At 46.0% G+C, this 16531-nt stretch overlaps 1 protein-coding gene and 1 long non-coding RNA gene across 3 annotated transcripts in view; one reads left to right on the top strand and one right to left on the bottom strand.

Moving 5' to 3' along the window:
* Positions 1 to 16531, bottom strand: part of CACNG2 (calcium voltage-gated channel auxiliary subunit gamma 2) — a 138608-nt gene that overhangs the window by 62367 nt on the left and 59710 nt on the right. The gene's annotated exons all lie outside the window — the stretch shown is intronic.
* Positions 2544 to 8676, top strand: LOC114670363 (uncharacterized). The gene is made up of 4 exons (XR_013399143.1): positions 2544 to 2748; positions 3097 to 3339; positions 5547 to 5658; positions 6382 to 8676. It is a non-coding gene; the product is annotated as an uncharacterized LOC114670363 (long non-coding RNA).

The following is a 16531-nucleotide window of genomic DNA, read 5'->3' as shown; positions in this document are numbered from 1 at the left end:
ACTCAGAAACAGGAAATGCTACTTGGGAATTTAAAGGCACAGGCATGAAAAATTTAGCAGATTGAGCTAGCTACCTTAAAACCTGGTTTTGCATTGACACCTTTTTTCTGTTTGTTTGAGATGGAGTCTTACTCTGTCACCCAGGCTGGAGTGCAGTGACGCAATCTCAGCTCACTGCAACCTCCGCCCCCTGGGTTCGAGCAATTCTCCTGCCTCAGCCTCCCGAGTAGCTGAGATTACAGGTGCTTGCCATCATACCCAGCTAATTTTTGTATTTTTAGTAGAGATGGGGGTTTCACCATGTTGGCCAGGCGGGTCTCGAACTCCTGACCTGAGATGATCCACCCGCCTCAGCCTCCCAAAGTGCTGGGATTACAGGCGTGAGCCACCATACCCGGCGACACCTTTAAAATTAGTATCAGTTGCAGACTAACTGTGAGCTCAAAATTCGAATCCTATTTCTGATGCTGACTTGTTTTAGTCTCTGAAGGAGTCACTTAAATGCTCGATCCAAGCTTGCTTCTCTGGCAAAGGATGACAGCATCGACCTACCTCATTCTTGACTACTGCTTCTTTTTATTTCCCCTCTCTTTTGAAAGAATCATCTGATCCATACCAGTATTTATTTTTATCCTCTTCTTCCTCCTTCCTCTTCCTCCTCCTTCCCTCTCCTCCTCTAATAATTGAACAAAATGTAAGATCGGAGAATAGATACTGTCATGGTTTCATTGGTCTGTTCTCTTCTTTATCAATGAAGACAATATTTATGACATTTTTGTGGATTTCCCTGCAAAGACAAGCTGAGAACCTTAAACAACTAAGGGGGAGCTTTTTAAAGAGTTGAGTCATGTTTTGGTTTTTGTCTCTTCAATGGTTTGCTTTTGGGAGATTTTCCGGTTCCAATGTTAAAAGGTGTCACTTTATTCAAGCAGAAAAGTCCCAGTTGATTAAGAGTCTGTAGCTATACGTGGGGAGATCTTGGCCTCAGTCTTGGCCAGAGGAAAAACTGACAGCTTTAGAGTAAAACAAAGACCCCAAAGATGGTCAGCGCAGTATGGGGTGACAGGCATTTATTCGGTGCAAGCCGACTTCATTTAGTCATGGTATAATCCTGCAAACTGGTTATCCTCATTTTATAGATGAGGAAAATGAGGCTCAAAGAGGCTAAGTGACTTGGCTGGGGCCATATAGATAGGAAGTGACAGAGCTCTTCTGATGCCAAAGCCTGTTTCTGTCAAAGTCTGTCACTCCTCTGAGGAGGCATCCTGGCATCAGGTTTGAGACAGTAAACTGGAGCCAGATATGAAGAGACTGGGGGATCAGATGAAAGCTCCCCAACTCCCACCCCTCCCGTCCAGGACCTGGGGGAAGGAGGAAGGAGTGGGCAGGGGTGGAGCCTGTGTGCCTGGAGTAGTGGGAAGTGAAAGTGGGAACTGGATGAGAGTGGGGATATGTGTGTGTGTGTGTGTGTGTGTGTGTAGAGGGAGAGAAAATGAATGAGAGAATCAGGGTAAATACATAATTAGGTGTTGTTTCCGTTCAAAATGAACATAGTGTTACACTTTATTTGTGATTTTAAAAGCAGGGCATGCTCACGGTAACACATACAGTCTATACAGAAAGGAACAATAAAGAAATAAAAATTGCTTGTCAACCCACTAGCTAGAGGTAACGGTGACCCACAGCTGGACTTTGAGTTTTACATTCTCAGGCTTAGCTGCCTTCTACTCACCTCAGTCTTGCCTGTTGGCAAGTTGCCATGGAGACCACTCAAAAGCAGTTAGCATGAATGACTTTGATATTTTCTTTCTTTCTTTTCTTTTTTAAGAAGCTGGAGTGCAGTGGCACTGTCATAGCTCACTGCAGCCTTGAACTCCTGGGCTCAAGCCATCCTCCCGCCTCAGCCTCCCGAGTAGCTGGGACTACAGGCGTGCACCACCATGCCCAGCAATTGACTCTGATTTTCGAATTTTAGACTCACTTGTTACTTCAGGGTAACTGTTGTCACCTGATAACGTCTTTGGTTTTATTTTATCTAGGATGGATTTTAAGGCTAACAAAATATGATTATATTTTCAAAGTCATGTTTCAAAGATTAAGGACTTGGAAACATTTCGATATGGTATTAAGAAAAAAAGAGAACATAAAATTGTGTATACAATGTGAACTGAATCCTCATAATACATATGTACATTCACAGAAAAAAGACAAATAACTTTCAGTATTTCTCCTAAAGTGTTATCAATGATTATTTCCAGGCGAGAACGTTATGAATTATTTTAAATCTTCTATATACTTTTCTGTACGTACTCAAGTTTTTATAATAAGCATGTTTTGCTTATACAATCAGAGAATAATGTGTGCTATTTATAAAAAGGAATAGATATTTGGGGACGAGATGTTTTTGAAAGGTACACAGTGACTAGCATATGCAGAGAAAAAATAGAGCAAAACATAAAGCCATTTCGCATTGACCTTAATCAACACGGTCGCCCAGATGGATATTAGAGAGGGAGTAAGGGTAACTGGAGGAAGGAATGTTCGTTTGAGTTTCTGAAATATTCTTTTCCTGCAAATGCTTCTGCTCTGCACCATGTGTGGAAACACTAGTTATAATGAGCAAGGGAAAGTTTCTCTCTGTAGAAGCCCCAGAAGTCCTCTCTTATTTATATTTAGGGTTCTGCTTTCCTAGTGGAACTTGGTGGTTTTATCCGTGGACATCTGCCAGAAATCAAACAGAAGGGACAGGTAGGAGAAAATGGTCTGTAATTTTGGCTCTAGGGATGTGTGCCATATAATAAATGTCCTCAGCTTGGTGTGTGTTTCTGGTATGAAACTGTCAAGAACTCCCCTAGAAAGCTCTGATTGTTTGGGTTCACTGGCAGGAAAGCGTGATCCTGCCGTTCCTCCCAGGTGGATATGATAAGCCCCTCCAACCCCCACTGCTCTTTCTTTTTGAAATGAGGGGTAAAGACAACAATAAAAGCCAAGAATCATTAAATCTCAGGAGAGAGTGGAGAGGTGAAAGAAGATCTGTTTTATGGTGCACCTTCAATAAAAAAGATTTACAGGTAAGTCATTTTCTCTTCTTTCTAGGCACTCGATTGAGAGGATTCGGGAAACTAAACCCCAGGGAGAGCTTGGCATAAATAAAAAAAATCTGACAACTGTCAAAACAAACAGCAACCAATCAGAAATACAATGTCGAGGGAGGCTCCAGTTCCAAAATGATTCAGAGAGAGTGTTTGCTTGTTACAGTGAGAATACGGACTTAGAGGAACATTGGGAAGGAATTAGGATGCTCTTCAAAATCCCAAACTTGGAGACCGATTGAGTGAGGTGGGTAAGACGGATCTGATTTTATATCTTAAGGAATAACCAAAGCCTTAAATATTGGTGAAGAATATGTTCATTCTTCATTCATTCATTCATCATTCATTCATTCATTTATTCACTCAATAGACACTCATCCAGTGCCTTCCCTGTGCAGGCTGTGAGCTGGTGAAGGAGATGCAGAGTGGAAGGACATAGCCCCATCCCCAGGGAGCTCAGAGCTTGGGGGAGGGACCATAACCATAAGGCAGAGTGTAACATACAGTAAGCAGTAAATGCTGGGTGTTATTGTGGGAGATAGAGGAGAGGGGAAAAACTGTGTATGTGCGTGTTTGTGTGTGTGTGTGTGTGTGTGAGAGAGAGAGAGAGAGAGAGAGACAGACAGAGAGAGAGAGAGAGAGAGAGCAGAGGGAGATGATCAGCAGACCTGATCTTGAAGGATATGAAGGAGTTAGGCAGGTAAAGGGGCCAGGTTGTGAGAAGAATACAAATCAGACAAGTCATTTGTCCATTCACTCACTCACTCCATTCATTCATTCATTCATTCATTCATTCATTCAGCACATATATTGAGCTCCTACCGGGTTCCAGGCACAAGTTCCCAAGGTTCCCAAGGACCCAGTGAAGAAGATAGAGAAAGTCCCTGCCTTCAGAAAGCTTATATTCTAGGGGAACAGAGAATGAGCAAGTAAATAAACAAATTCACAAAGAAGAGACTTTTAAATGGTGATGTGTCACAAAGCCTACAAGAAAGAATTATGTGATCTGAGGGCATGGGGGCGTAAAGGTGGCCAGGGAGCCCATCTCAGAGAAATCACCTTCCATGCTGCCCCCTGCGTCAGTCATACAAAGTCCGGGGAAGTGCATTTTGGGGAGAAGGAACAGCAAGGCTTTTAGGCAGAGACAAACTCGGTGTCGACGAGGACCAGAAGAAGGCAGTGCATGAGGGAGACCATGGGAGGGGGCAATGTGGCCACAGAGGTAAGCAGGAGTCAGATGACGTAGCACTGTGGGCTCTGGTGAGGACCTGAAGAATTGTTTGTAAGGGGTGGCAGTGGGTAGGTAGACCAGTTGGCCAGGTATTGTGGCAGACCCAGTGGGAAGCCATGGTGGCCTGGGTGGAGGTAGAAGCTGTGGGTGTGGACAGGAGATGGCAGTTTGGGATCATATTCTGGAGGCAGAGTCAACCTTATCCACAGAAGGATTTGATGTCATGGGTGAAGAGAAGAGGAATCAAGGATGACTCTCAGGAATTCTGCCTGAGCACCAGATGGATGGTGACCATTTTTCCAGGAGGGGAAGAGGAATTTTGTTTGGAGTCAGGAACAGCAAGCATTTGGGAATCGAATATACCTCAGGATGGCATAAATCCAGGTTCATGGAAAGAGGTAGGGGATAGCTGGAGGGGCAGGTAGAGGTCATGAAGGACCCTGTTGGCCCCGAGAGAGCTGAACCCAAACCTTGAAGCTTCAGGTAGACCCTGAAGGCCTTTACAAAGCGAAGCAACACTGTCAGGCATTATCTTTTGAGACATGAGCTTCCAGTGTAGATGTTTGCGTGGAAGGATGTGGTGGGGAGCAGAGAGAGAAAATGAATTAAGATGCTGCTGTAATAGCCCAGGCAGAGTTGGTGACAGCCTGAGGAAGGTGCGAGGGAGAGATGTGGACAGATTCTTGAGCTATTTATTTATTGAGACAGAGTCTCACTCTGTCACCCAGGCTGTGTGCAGTGGCACGATCTTGGCTCGCTGCAGCCTTCGCCTCCCCGGTTCAAGTGATTCTTCTGCCTCAGCCTCCCAAGTAGCTGGGTCTACAGGTGCCCACCACCACACCTGGCTAATTTTTGTATTTTTAGTAGAGATGGGGTTTCACTGTGTTGGCCAGGCTGGTCTCGAACTCCTGACCTCATGATCCAGCTGCCTCGGCCTCCCAAAGTGTTGGGATTACAGGCGTGAGCCACTGCGCCCGGCCCTCTTGAGCTCTTTAATGGGCAAAAGATGCAGGATGCAGCAATGTGGTACACATGTGAGATGAGAGAGGCGAGGACGAGGGAGCTCCTGTTTCCTGGGTTCTGTAAGTTCACAGATGGTGTTTTCATCCACTCCAATTCAGCGGAGGAAGGTGAAGAAGGCGAGTTAAGTTATGGACTCAGATGTAGGAGATGTGGTGTGTCACTTCCCTGGGGTCCATGTGACCCTTCCTCCCTTCTCACAGGACCCTGATCTTGTGAAACTACTGCCTGTCAGCCCCCGCCTCTGTGTCAGCAGTGTCCTTCCAGGGAAGATGGCCCCACCCTCGCCCCGGGATGGTCTTCCTGGCCAGGCAGGTAACCTGTCCTTGACCAATGACTAGCATGAGAGTGGTCCTGTGACCCACTTGGGCCAAAGAGACAGGAAGAAAGGTTTTGTGGGGTCTTCTGGGAAAGTATCTTCCTTGTTTTTATCGAAAAGCATCCGGAAGTGACCCTTTCTGGTCCTTTGTGGATGTGTGGCCCCAAGGCACCGTCCTGTCTTCTCTCAGCCTCAGGATAGTAAGAAAAACAGGTGAACGAGGTAGAGCTGCCTGGTTATGTGAGCAACTCATTTATTTATTTATTTATTTATTTATTTATTACTGTGAAGCCAGTTTGGGTTGTGTTTTCTTACCTGCAACTCAAAGCATCTCAACAGATATGAGGGCCAGCGGGACAACCAGATGGATATTCCAGCAGGGACATGGGCTTTCTGGCTAGGGCTGGACTTCAGGCTAGGGTCTGAGATGGAAAAAGGACTCCAATGCTCGTGCCCTTCTGAGAGTTGGATTCAATAGGAATTGGAATCATTTTCCTATTCAAAGAAAGGTTTTATTTTTAACAAGGAAAGAAGTGGAGTAATGCAAGGAAGAACTTCCTTGAAGAACACGCCACACTGTGTGGTCATGTACAGGGGTGGATTATGGAACCTCTGTAATTACAACGCGAAAGGAGAGATGCTAATCATTAGAGAGATTCAGGCACTGTTCAAAGGGAAGCTGAATGACCTATTTTCTGACTTTTTTTTTTTTTTTTAAGTGGGAATCCATTTTATGTCGGCTGCCCCAGATGGCCTCTGGAAGACATAGGCTGCTTGGAGGAAAGAAGAGGAGAACTCTGAGGTCTGGCACACGGGAAGACCAAGTCCAGCTTTCACACGTAGGAGCTGTGTGATCCCCCTGGGCCTCATTTGTAAAAAGGAAAAAACAACTGACTGTCCCCCTGCAATCAAGGTGGTCCTGTGAATTAAATTGGGAAATTCATGTAAAGAACCTGTGCTATGCCCAGCTAATACTAGGAGATTCTCTCTCTCTCTCTCTCAATCCCTTTTGTCTCGCTGCTTCTCTCTCTCTCTCTCCCATTAGTTTTTCACCTCCAGCATCCTCTCATGACTCATGATATGTTTACCAGTGACCTCTGCTTGTCAGATCTGATGGTCAGTTATCTGTCCTCATCTTACTTGACCCATCAGTGGCATTTAATTGGTTGCTCACTCCCTCCTTGAACCCCTTTCTCACTTGCCTTCGGGCACCCCATCGCTTGGTTCTCTTCCTACCTCACTGGCTACTCATTCTCAGTCTCTTTGTGGATTCCTCCTCATCTTCTAGACCCCTAAATGATGGAATGCCCAGGTCTTCATCCTCAAACCTCTCTTCTCTAGATATCCTTACCCTTCAAGACTGCTTATCTCAGCCCAAGTAAAGCCCAGCATCCTTTGCTGGGCTATAAGACCTTACCCAATCTATCCCCCTTCCGAATCTTCTTTGCCACCTCTCCTACCATTCACCCCTCCAGCTCACCCAATCTACTTGCTGTTTCTGGAAGATGCCAAGAATATTCTCCCTTCAAGCCTCTTTGCTAACTGTTCTCTCTACCTAGAGCCTCACTACCTCACTTCTTCAGGTCTTTGCTCAAATGTCAGAGTGACCCTCCCTAGCCACTGCATAACCTCCCAACTTCCTACCGGATCATTCTGCATCCTTCTCCTTACTTTATGTGTCTTCAAAGCACGTATCAACACCTAACTCATTTTATATTTATTTGTGCATTCACTCTTTCTCCCATCAGAATGCCAGCTCCATATCTTCAGATTCCATAACAGTGTTTGGCACTAAGGGGGTTTCCAATAACTATGTGTTGAATGAATGCATTCACGGAGGGTAACTGCTATTGTTCTTCCTAATGTCATTATTTTTCTCAACTTTAAGATTCCAAGGTTTATGCTTACAAACCAAGGGGTAGAGCCAATGACTTCCCAAGATCCCTTTTGGTTTTCCAACCTCTGGATCTATAACACAGCAGATGTAAATTGCTTACATGGGAACGTGTCCAAACAGAATTACTGATGCTCAAGGGCTTCAGGATCACCACACTCCTGGACGTCCTAGACTTCCTAAAAAGTCATTCTGAGCAATATGGTTAGACAGCTATTTAGACATGTCTGTTTTGGAGGCAGTTTGACCTATGGTGAGAATGTCAAATGAAACAAAAACATTCTGACATTTTAAGAGCTTAATTTACTCACGATAAAAGGCATAGCATCTGAATATGTCAAGTTTATAAGACGTGGGCTTTAGAACAGGAATATGTACCTCCATACTGCAAGGGCATGCCCGTGAGTTGATTGACTTGTTAAAGGAGCAAGCCGGTAACACATTGGAAATAAACGGAGGATGCATCTGCAAAATACATCTGAAAGTTGGTTTCGGTGGATCTGTCGCTCTCACTGCAGTTTGGAGTTGGGTTATATGTGAAATTAAACAGTTGCCAAGATGATTCAAACAGATGCAGCTCAGAGGCCACCCCAGAAGGAGAGGACCCCAGTGATGGTTGCCAGTCAGTAGGATGTGGTGAAAACAGCATAGACTTTCGAGCCATACAGACTTGAGAGTGAATTCTAATTCAGTTGTGTATAAGCTGAGTGATGTCAGGCAAGTTACTTAGCATCTCTGGGCTTTGCTTTCTATCTTCATGTGGCAGAGACTACTATGAACCACCCAAGGCTGTTTTCCCTATAGTCTAGCACTCAGCCTGACCACATTTCTCAACCTTCCTTGTGGTTGGGTGTGACCACAGGCCTGAGCTCTGACCAGTGGCTGTGATGAATGGGATGTATGTCACTTCTAAGCCTACCCATAAGAGCCTCTCCTAGATGATCTGCCATGATTTTTCTCCTTCTGGTTTGAGGCAGGGGATCATGGTGACTTCGGAAGCTGTGTGTTGGAGACAGTGGAGCTGTATGACTGAAAGGCATATGTCCCCGAATCAATGCTTGGAGGAGAGCTGCCTGTTTTGGACTTAAAGTGAATGAGAAATAAACTTCTATGAATTGAACCACTGTGATTTGGGAATTTATTTATTATATCAGATAGCATTACCCCGATACCTTTGCAAAACAGGGGTAAAATTTTTTTTGGGAGGGTTGAAATAGACTTTGTTTTTGAAGCTCCCAGGACAGGTCTGGTCTGGTATGTAGCAGGGGTTTAATAGATTAGCTCTTACTATCCTCTTGCTTAGTTAGTTATCTACAGTAATTGTTACACATAGACCTTGTGCCGGGTTTTACTAGGCTCTGCAGAGGATTCAAGAAGTATGAAACATAGTCCCAGATCTCAAAAACTTATAGTGGGGAAGACAATTATCTTTCATGTGTGTATATGTCCTAAAATATCAGGCTTCTGAAGGACAAGATTGGAGTGAATGTCTCTGGGATTAACCATGAGAATTCAGAGGAAGAAGGTCCCTTTGGTTGCCCTGGTTAGGGAAGACTTAATGAATGACCCAGACATTGGAAGAAAGAAGTTACACAGGCCATGATGAAAAATGGTCAATCAAGGTGGGGCGAGGTGGCTCACGCCTGTAATCCCAGCACTTTGGGAGGCTGAGGCGGGCGGATCACGAGGTCAGGAGATCAAGACCATCCTGGCTAACGTGGTGAAACCCCGTCTATACTAAAAATACAAAAAAAATTAGCCAGGCATGGTGGCGAGTGCCTGTAGTCCCAGCTACTCGGGAGGCTGAGGCAGGAGAATGGCGTGAACCCAGGAGGCAGAACTTGCAGTGAGCTGAGATTGCACCACTGCACTCCAGCCTGGGCAACAGAGCGAGACCTCGTCTCAAAAAAAAAAAAAAAAAAAAAAAAAAAAAAAGAAAAGAAAAGAAAAGAAAAATGGTCAATCAAAAAAAGAATTTCTATTTTATTCTATTCTGGGGAGAATGAGCATATATATTTATTCTCTTAGCAGGTATTCATTGCTAACCATGTTAGTAATATCAGCTACTGAGAGAGTTAACCTAGAATATGGAAAAAAGCTATAAATGAGGACAAAGATGCTTGTTACTGGGCCACTTATCGTGTTAAAAGACAGAAACAACCCAAACATCCAATAGTGGGAGAAGGGTTAAGTAAATTATGGTGCATCCCTTTGATGTCATCTGTCCCTAAGAAAGCCCAGGAAACTGCAGCTTCAGTTAGCACCCCCATATCAGTGACTCCCACATTTATAACTCTGGCCCTGATATCTTGAAACTCCCTGCAGGCAGTTTCCCGTATCTCCAACTCACTACAAGTTGTTGCCACTTGGCTGTCTCCAATGCACTTCAACCCGAGCTCATGATCCACTCCCTTTCCCATGTCGCTCACCTCCCATCCCTCCAATGTGGTTTTTTCCCAGCATCTCCTGCTCACCATCTCCAGTTGTGAGAGTCAGGATTCTGGGAGTCATCCTGGATATTTCCTTTTCCCTCATCCTCACATACAATCCATTAGGTCCTAAATATTTTTGAAATCCATCCTCTTCTCTTCATCTCTGCCACTGCCTCCTTGGCCTAAGTCACTAACTCCTTGCATCTCATTCTCTGGTATAACTTCCCAACTGGGTTTTCTGCATACCTCCGAGGCTTTTCTCCAGTCAGTTCGAGATCAGATCTGATCATTTCACTCCTGCCGTTTCTCACCCTCAAAACTCTTCAATGACTTCCCACTGCTTTAAGAATAAAAACCAACATTCTTAACATGGCCCACTGAGTACCTCATTGTCTGAGCCTTGCTTCTCTCTCCATCTTCATCTCATTCTATCCCTTTCCACCTCCTTCTCCATAATCCAGTCCCGGGATGTTGCATAAGCTGTTCTCTCTGCTCAGAATGCACTTCACAAGCCCATTCCTTCCCCAACCCCTAAATGTACCAGTGCCAGCTTCATACCCACATACCCTCCATTTCTCATAGACTCAACCACCTCAAGGAAGCCCTCCATGATTTTGTGCCTAGATCAGGTTCCCTTGGGACTGGCTTCTGTGGCATACACACAACCTGGACAGAGGGAAAGGTGGCTCAGGGGTGTTCTAGAGGGTGAGGCAACAGATGTTAAGAAATTGTCACTGATAATGCAGAGTGGATATTCTACTTTTAAACAACTGAGTCATTGAACTGTACATCATAGATCTGATATTGAAGTTGAATCCGGACTAGCCATTCATGCCAAAAATCTTTACTCTGTGCCAGACACTGTGCTATTTACCCTACCCTCGTAGAACTTCTCGTTTATTTAACAAGTCTCAGAAATCTGGGTATCGGGAAAGCAAATCTGTATTGAAGGAGTTTCCATGAATGTCTTCTATTTCCTTGAGAAAGCGACATTTAATTTTCTGAATCTCAGTTGCAATCACAATCCTTAAAACTGACTGCCCTGTGGTGGTGTGGGCAGGCATTCACAAGGCTAAAATACTTGGAAATCTCAGGCCTTGCTTGTAATGCAGAGAAGGAGCTGGGCTTTGAATCTGACCAGTTAAAAGTGTGGCATTCCCAAGACCCGTACTTGATCCCTCCAGAGGACTTGTGTTATTAAACCAGAGAGCAGAGCAGATTCTGGCTGGCAAGGACCCAGGGATTAACGTCCAGGGCGTTAACATCATAATTGGGCCAGCCTTGAAGGCAGCAACATCTGCTGTGTGAGGCTTTGGTGCCAGAGCCCACGTTGCACCTCCTGGCTGGCCAGGGCCTTGGTCTTGGGAGGCGGCCGAGGTGGCCTTAAGGCTGCATTTTCTTAGCACATACTCAATAGCTACTGTCAGGTGGTGAAAAGCTCTCATTAGGGCCAAGAAATTGACTTGTGTCCTGGGCTTCTCAGAAAAACAAGGGGGACTTATGGGAGAGGCTTTGCGCCTGAAGGTGCCCAGGGACTGGTAATTGAGTTACTGTTCAAGTGATGAGAGACTGTGGCCACTGACAAGTATTAGTGGAATGAGGTTGGCAGGCTGTTGCAAGCCTTCCTACCAAGGCCAGCCTGCATTTTCTCTTTGGCATGGAGTATAAGGGGATTCATTTTCTTTAAAAATGTTTACATAGGCAGTAGAGCCCAGTGATCAGGTGGGCAGCATGGAAGTTGGGCTATCGGTATCTGGAGACGGCAAAGGGATGTTGGGTTGTTGGGAGGGGCTCACTGCACTCCACACTGTCATATGCATCATCTCATTCAATGACAAGGGTCCTGGGGAGGTTGATTCTCTTATTTTCCAGTTGAGGAAACCAAGGCTTTAAGAGGTCAGTGACCTGCCTCGAACCACACAGCCATGAACGATAGATGATGAATTAGAATCTTATCTGTTTCCTGGCCAGGTGCGGTGGCTCATGCCTGTAATCCCAGGACTTTGGGAGGCCAAGGCGGGCAGATCACTTGAGGTCAGGGGTTGGAGACCAGCCTGGTCAACACGGTGAAACTCCATCTCTACTAAAAATACAAAAATTAGCGGGGCGTGGTGGCGGGTGCCTGTAGTCCCAGCTACTCAGGAGGCCGAGGCAGCAGAATGGCTTGAACCCGGGAGGCGGAAGTTGCAGTGAGCCAAGATCGTGCCACTGCACTCCAGCCTGGGCGACAGATCAAGATTCCATCTCAAAAAAAAAAAAAAAAAAAAAAAAAATTCTTATCTGTTTCCAAAGTCCATACTGCCTTTACTCCACTGTGGGTTCATGTGCGGACATGTCTGAGTTATGTCAATATCATCGGTGCTCCATATCCTGCTTCCAAAGGGATCTCGCATCCACCCATTTCCCATCACCGCCTGTGGCCCAGGTGTCTCCCATCTGGATGACGGCACTGGCCAGTCTCTCTGCCTGTTTCTTGCTTCCTTCTTTGCTCACACTGCCCACAGAACAGGAGCAGATTGACGCGCGTCCCTTCCCTGCTTCACACCTTTCAGAGGCTTCCCATGGCCCTTTGGCTGGAATCCAGAACACTTAACACTGCATCTTCTGGTTCTACCTGTGTCTCTAGCTCTGTCTGCTTCCATTGCCCCTGCTCTTTGCTTTGTCCATGCTGGGCTTCTGGTACTTTCTGGAAGACTCTAAGCTCTTAGTCTTGCACTGGTGCCTTTGCATGTGCCATTCCTTCTGCCTGGAACACTCTCCCCTAATTTTTCTCTGGATGAGTTCCATTCAACCTTAAATATTTCTCACTTGGAGAGTGTTCCTGGCCCCCTCTGTCTAACCACACTCCTCTCTTTAGTGCCCCACACTCTCTTCTTCACTTTTTTAATACGTTGCAAATACATTTCCATTTGTGATATTGTTGACTATTTTCAGTTTTTCTCCTCCTCTATTTTATGCACTCTTGAAGGTTAAGGACCAGGAGAGTTCTGCTTCCCACAATATCCCCAACGTTTCACACACAGTACATTTCCAATAGGCACTTTTTATATTGAATGAATAAATGGTTCTCAAGAACTGTTAGCATTGTCTCTGCAAATGTAAGTGCATGTGAGCATATTTATAGACTCCAGTTCATTATAACTCAGTTTTCATCCATTTATTCATTCATGAGTCATTCCCATCAATATTTACTAAGCACCAACTGGGCGCTGAAGATGCAAAAGTGACTGAGAAAACGTGCCAGCCCTTCCGTAACTCAGTTGGGGTGGGGTAGATACGTAAGGGCCTGAGCTTCCGAGGCAGGTGTTCCAGGTTGGATCAGGGATCCTCAAGTTACTCATCTGTGTGACCTCAGGAAAGTCACTTCACTTCTCTGAGCTCTAGATGTCTCCTCTATCAAGTGGAGCTAACCACATCCATCTTGTGGGGCTGTTTTGATACTAAATTGAAATAAAAAGTACATAAAAACAAAGTTCAATAAAGAGATCTTGTTGTTGTTTATGACGATTACTCAAATGGGGCATAAAGGGAAGGTAGGTCAGTTCTTCCTAAGGAGTGAGGGGTTTTAGGGAAGGTCTTATAATTGACTGCCATGGAGGCATCTGGACAGGAGGGGAAAGCTTTTTGGGTAGAAGGAAGGGTGAGAACAAAGAGGGGCTTATGTGTGTCTGGGATTGTGGTATTTTGTGAATTTGTGTCCTCCATTTCTCTCTCTCCCTTCAGGGGCACAGAGCACCCACTCTTCTTCCCAGAATGGTTCAGTTTGTCTTTTGGGAACCCCACCTCCTCTGTCCACTCCTCCCCCCTGTGTCATCTCTGTTTGTATCTTCATCCTCTCCATGTAAGCCTGTTCCTCTGGTTACCCCTTTCCCCTCAAAACTGGGAGGGCTGAAGGGTTGGGAACATCTCAGTCATCCATCAAATGAAATTGGGAGTTGGCAGCTGTGGTTTCATTAATGACTGCTCAACCCTTCTCTCCCCACATCTGGAAGGCTTGTGCCCCAGGATGGATGAGCCAGTGATACACAGTGAGAGACGTACTGACTCCCTAGAGACAGATGGGAACCCTGAGGCCCTGTCATCTGTCTCGTACCCTGATGGGCAGGAAGCCCCCATCAACAGATTTTTTGAGGAGGGGCCATTTAGGCCCCACAAGGACATTCTCCAGTGTCTCCTGAGTTCCTGTCAATGGGAGTCAGTTTCAGTGTGTATCAGCAGCATGAGCCTCAGTCTCCAAGTCCGAAATTCAGCACCACATCAAAAGGGAGCAGCTTTTCAAGGAAGAAATAGTACCATATCCAAGAGTTGGGACTCTGGGACCCAGACTTCCAGGGTTCGTATCCCAGCCCTATCATCCTGGCCAGTTAATATTGCTGTGCCTCAGTTTTCTCATGTGTAGAATGGGAACGAAGATCGTGGCTCCTTCACAGGGGTGGTTGTGAGGAATCTTTGCAACGACAAGCGGGAGTGACTCAGAAGCCTGCTGCGTCCACAGAAAAAGCCTGTTAAGTGTTGACGATCGTTATTTCCTCTTGATGGAACCCTTTCAAAGCAAAGGCTGGAGTGAGATTACGAGGGCCCAGAAAAATCCTCAGTCTCCAAAAATCCTTCTTCCTGCTCTCTGAGAAGTAAGATCCCTTCACGGAGGAGCAGTGCCTCTCTTCGCATGATCACGGGAAGCTTGTGGCAGGGGCTAGGAGTCAGGCCTCTGCAGCTGGGCAGCCTGCAGGGCTCAAGCTTGGCTGCTTACTAACCAGCTGGCCTTGGCTGACTGCCTACCCTTTCTACATCTCGGTTTCCTCACCTGCAGGATGGGAGCCATAAGACCCACTGCAGAAGGTGGGGCCTGAGGCTTCAGCATCACCTTCCCTTACTCACTCCTTCCCAGGTCACCGAAGTTGTCTCCTAAAGGGCCTCTCTGTTTCCACGCTTGTTACTATGCAGCCTGTCCACCCAGCAGCCAGAGCCAGCTTCTGAAAACCCAAGTCAACGAAGGTCGCTCCTTTGCTTAGACCCTCCAGTGGCTCCTGATGTCCCTCAGTGTAGATTCTAGAGTACCCATCCCCATGCCAGCCCACAAGCCCTTCCGTGTCTGCTCTCCTCTTCTTCCCTGCTCCTGCCTCCTCCATTTCCCCACCTTATCCACGCTGTCCTCTCCCATCTGTCTCTTTCTTGGGACACACCAAGGACTCCCAGGACCTACGCATTTGCTGTTCTCTCGACCTGGAGTACTCCCCGCCCCGCCATGCCCTGCCTTCAACATAGCAACATGCCTTTTGGCTCATTTTCTTCAGGGCTCTGTTCAGTAACCGCCTCCTCTGAGAAGGCCTCCATGACCACCCTATCTTCTACAGTATCCCTTTCTGTTACTCTCTGTCCCCTTGCCCTGCTTTATTTTTCTGCAGAGCACTTATCACCACCTGATAAACATTTATGCATTTGTTAGTTGATTGCCTCTTTCTTCCTATTAGTCCACAGAGCTCGCGAGGGGAAGGTCTTTGTCTTTTTTGTCTCTGCTGGATCTCCAGTACCTAGCACAGTGCCTGGTTCAGTGCAGATAGCCAATAGATGTTTCTTGCACAAATAAACCAGTTTCCAGTAGGCAGTAAGGATGAACAATGCTTGTGAAAATGTGCTTGGTCCATGGTAGGTATTTGAAAAATGTTAGTTTTTAATCCCCTCCTTATCAAACTAGAAGGTTCATTTAAAAAGCAAACATCCTTGGGAGGGGCAACACATTGACCTTAATCCACACCGGATTCCTGTACAAGGAAAAGGTCTAGTTGGAAGGGCAGAGGAAGGCAAGTCAGGGGCCCTGTAGACAAACTTCACTTGCTAAGAAATTTTGTCTCTGGCCAGCTCTGTTTAGGTCTGTGTCTACGACAATTCTCTAGGCAATTGAATTGCATTACCCTTTTCATTCTAATAATATGAACAGAATTCAGATGTGGTATTTGATGATGTCTTGTCTATTGAATGACTTCAGGACTTGCCTGGCACACGGCAGCAAATTACTGTCAACTTGAGGGCCGCCGGACCTCTGCCAAAGTACCAATATTTCCGTGGAAAATCCTGGTCGTTTACAGTTTATGCCTCAAAAATGAATTTTTATTTCATTGGCTTAATCTTTAGCGTTATCAGAACATGTGCTGATTCCCAGGGAGACTTCCAAGGTGAGATCCTTCTAACAAGACCAGAGCTGGGAGAGCTCCTGAAGGGAACAAAAGACAAGCGCTCCTTGCCTGGTTGGAATTGCTGTTTGTACGATCCCTGCTGAGAGAGAGAAGAGGGTAGACTGGACTCCTTCCAAAAATCGGAGGGGAAGCTGATTCTGACTTGGGAGGGTATAAAAATCTCGAGGCCAAGGCTGTCAGCTCGAGGGAAGGAGGTTGGGGAGACAGGGGCACGTATGAGCATCTTTTCCAGTTCTTAAAAACAAATGCCTGGAGATTGGACACACCCAACAATTCTCTGGCCCTGGCACATAGTAAGCACTCAACACATGTTAGTTGAATTCAGCTGGAGAGGGTTTGGAAGCTGTGT

The sequence above is a fragment of the Macaca mulatta genome, chromosome 10 (assembly GCF_049350105.2).
Source record: "Macaca mulatta isolate MMU2019108-1 chromosome 10, T2T-MMU8v2.0, whole genome shotgun sequence".
Classification (NCBI taxonomy): Eukaryota; Metazoa; Chordata; class Mammalia; order Primates; family Cercopithecidae; genus Macaca; species Macaca mulatta.
Note: the sequence above shows the minus strand (reverse complement) of the source record. Positions and strands in the feature narration are given on the sequence as shown.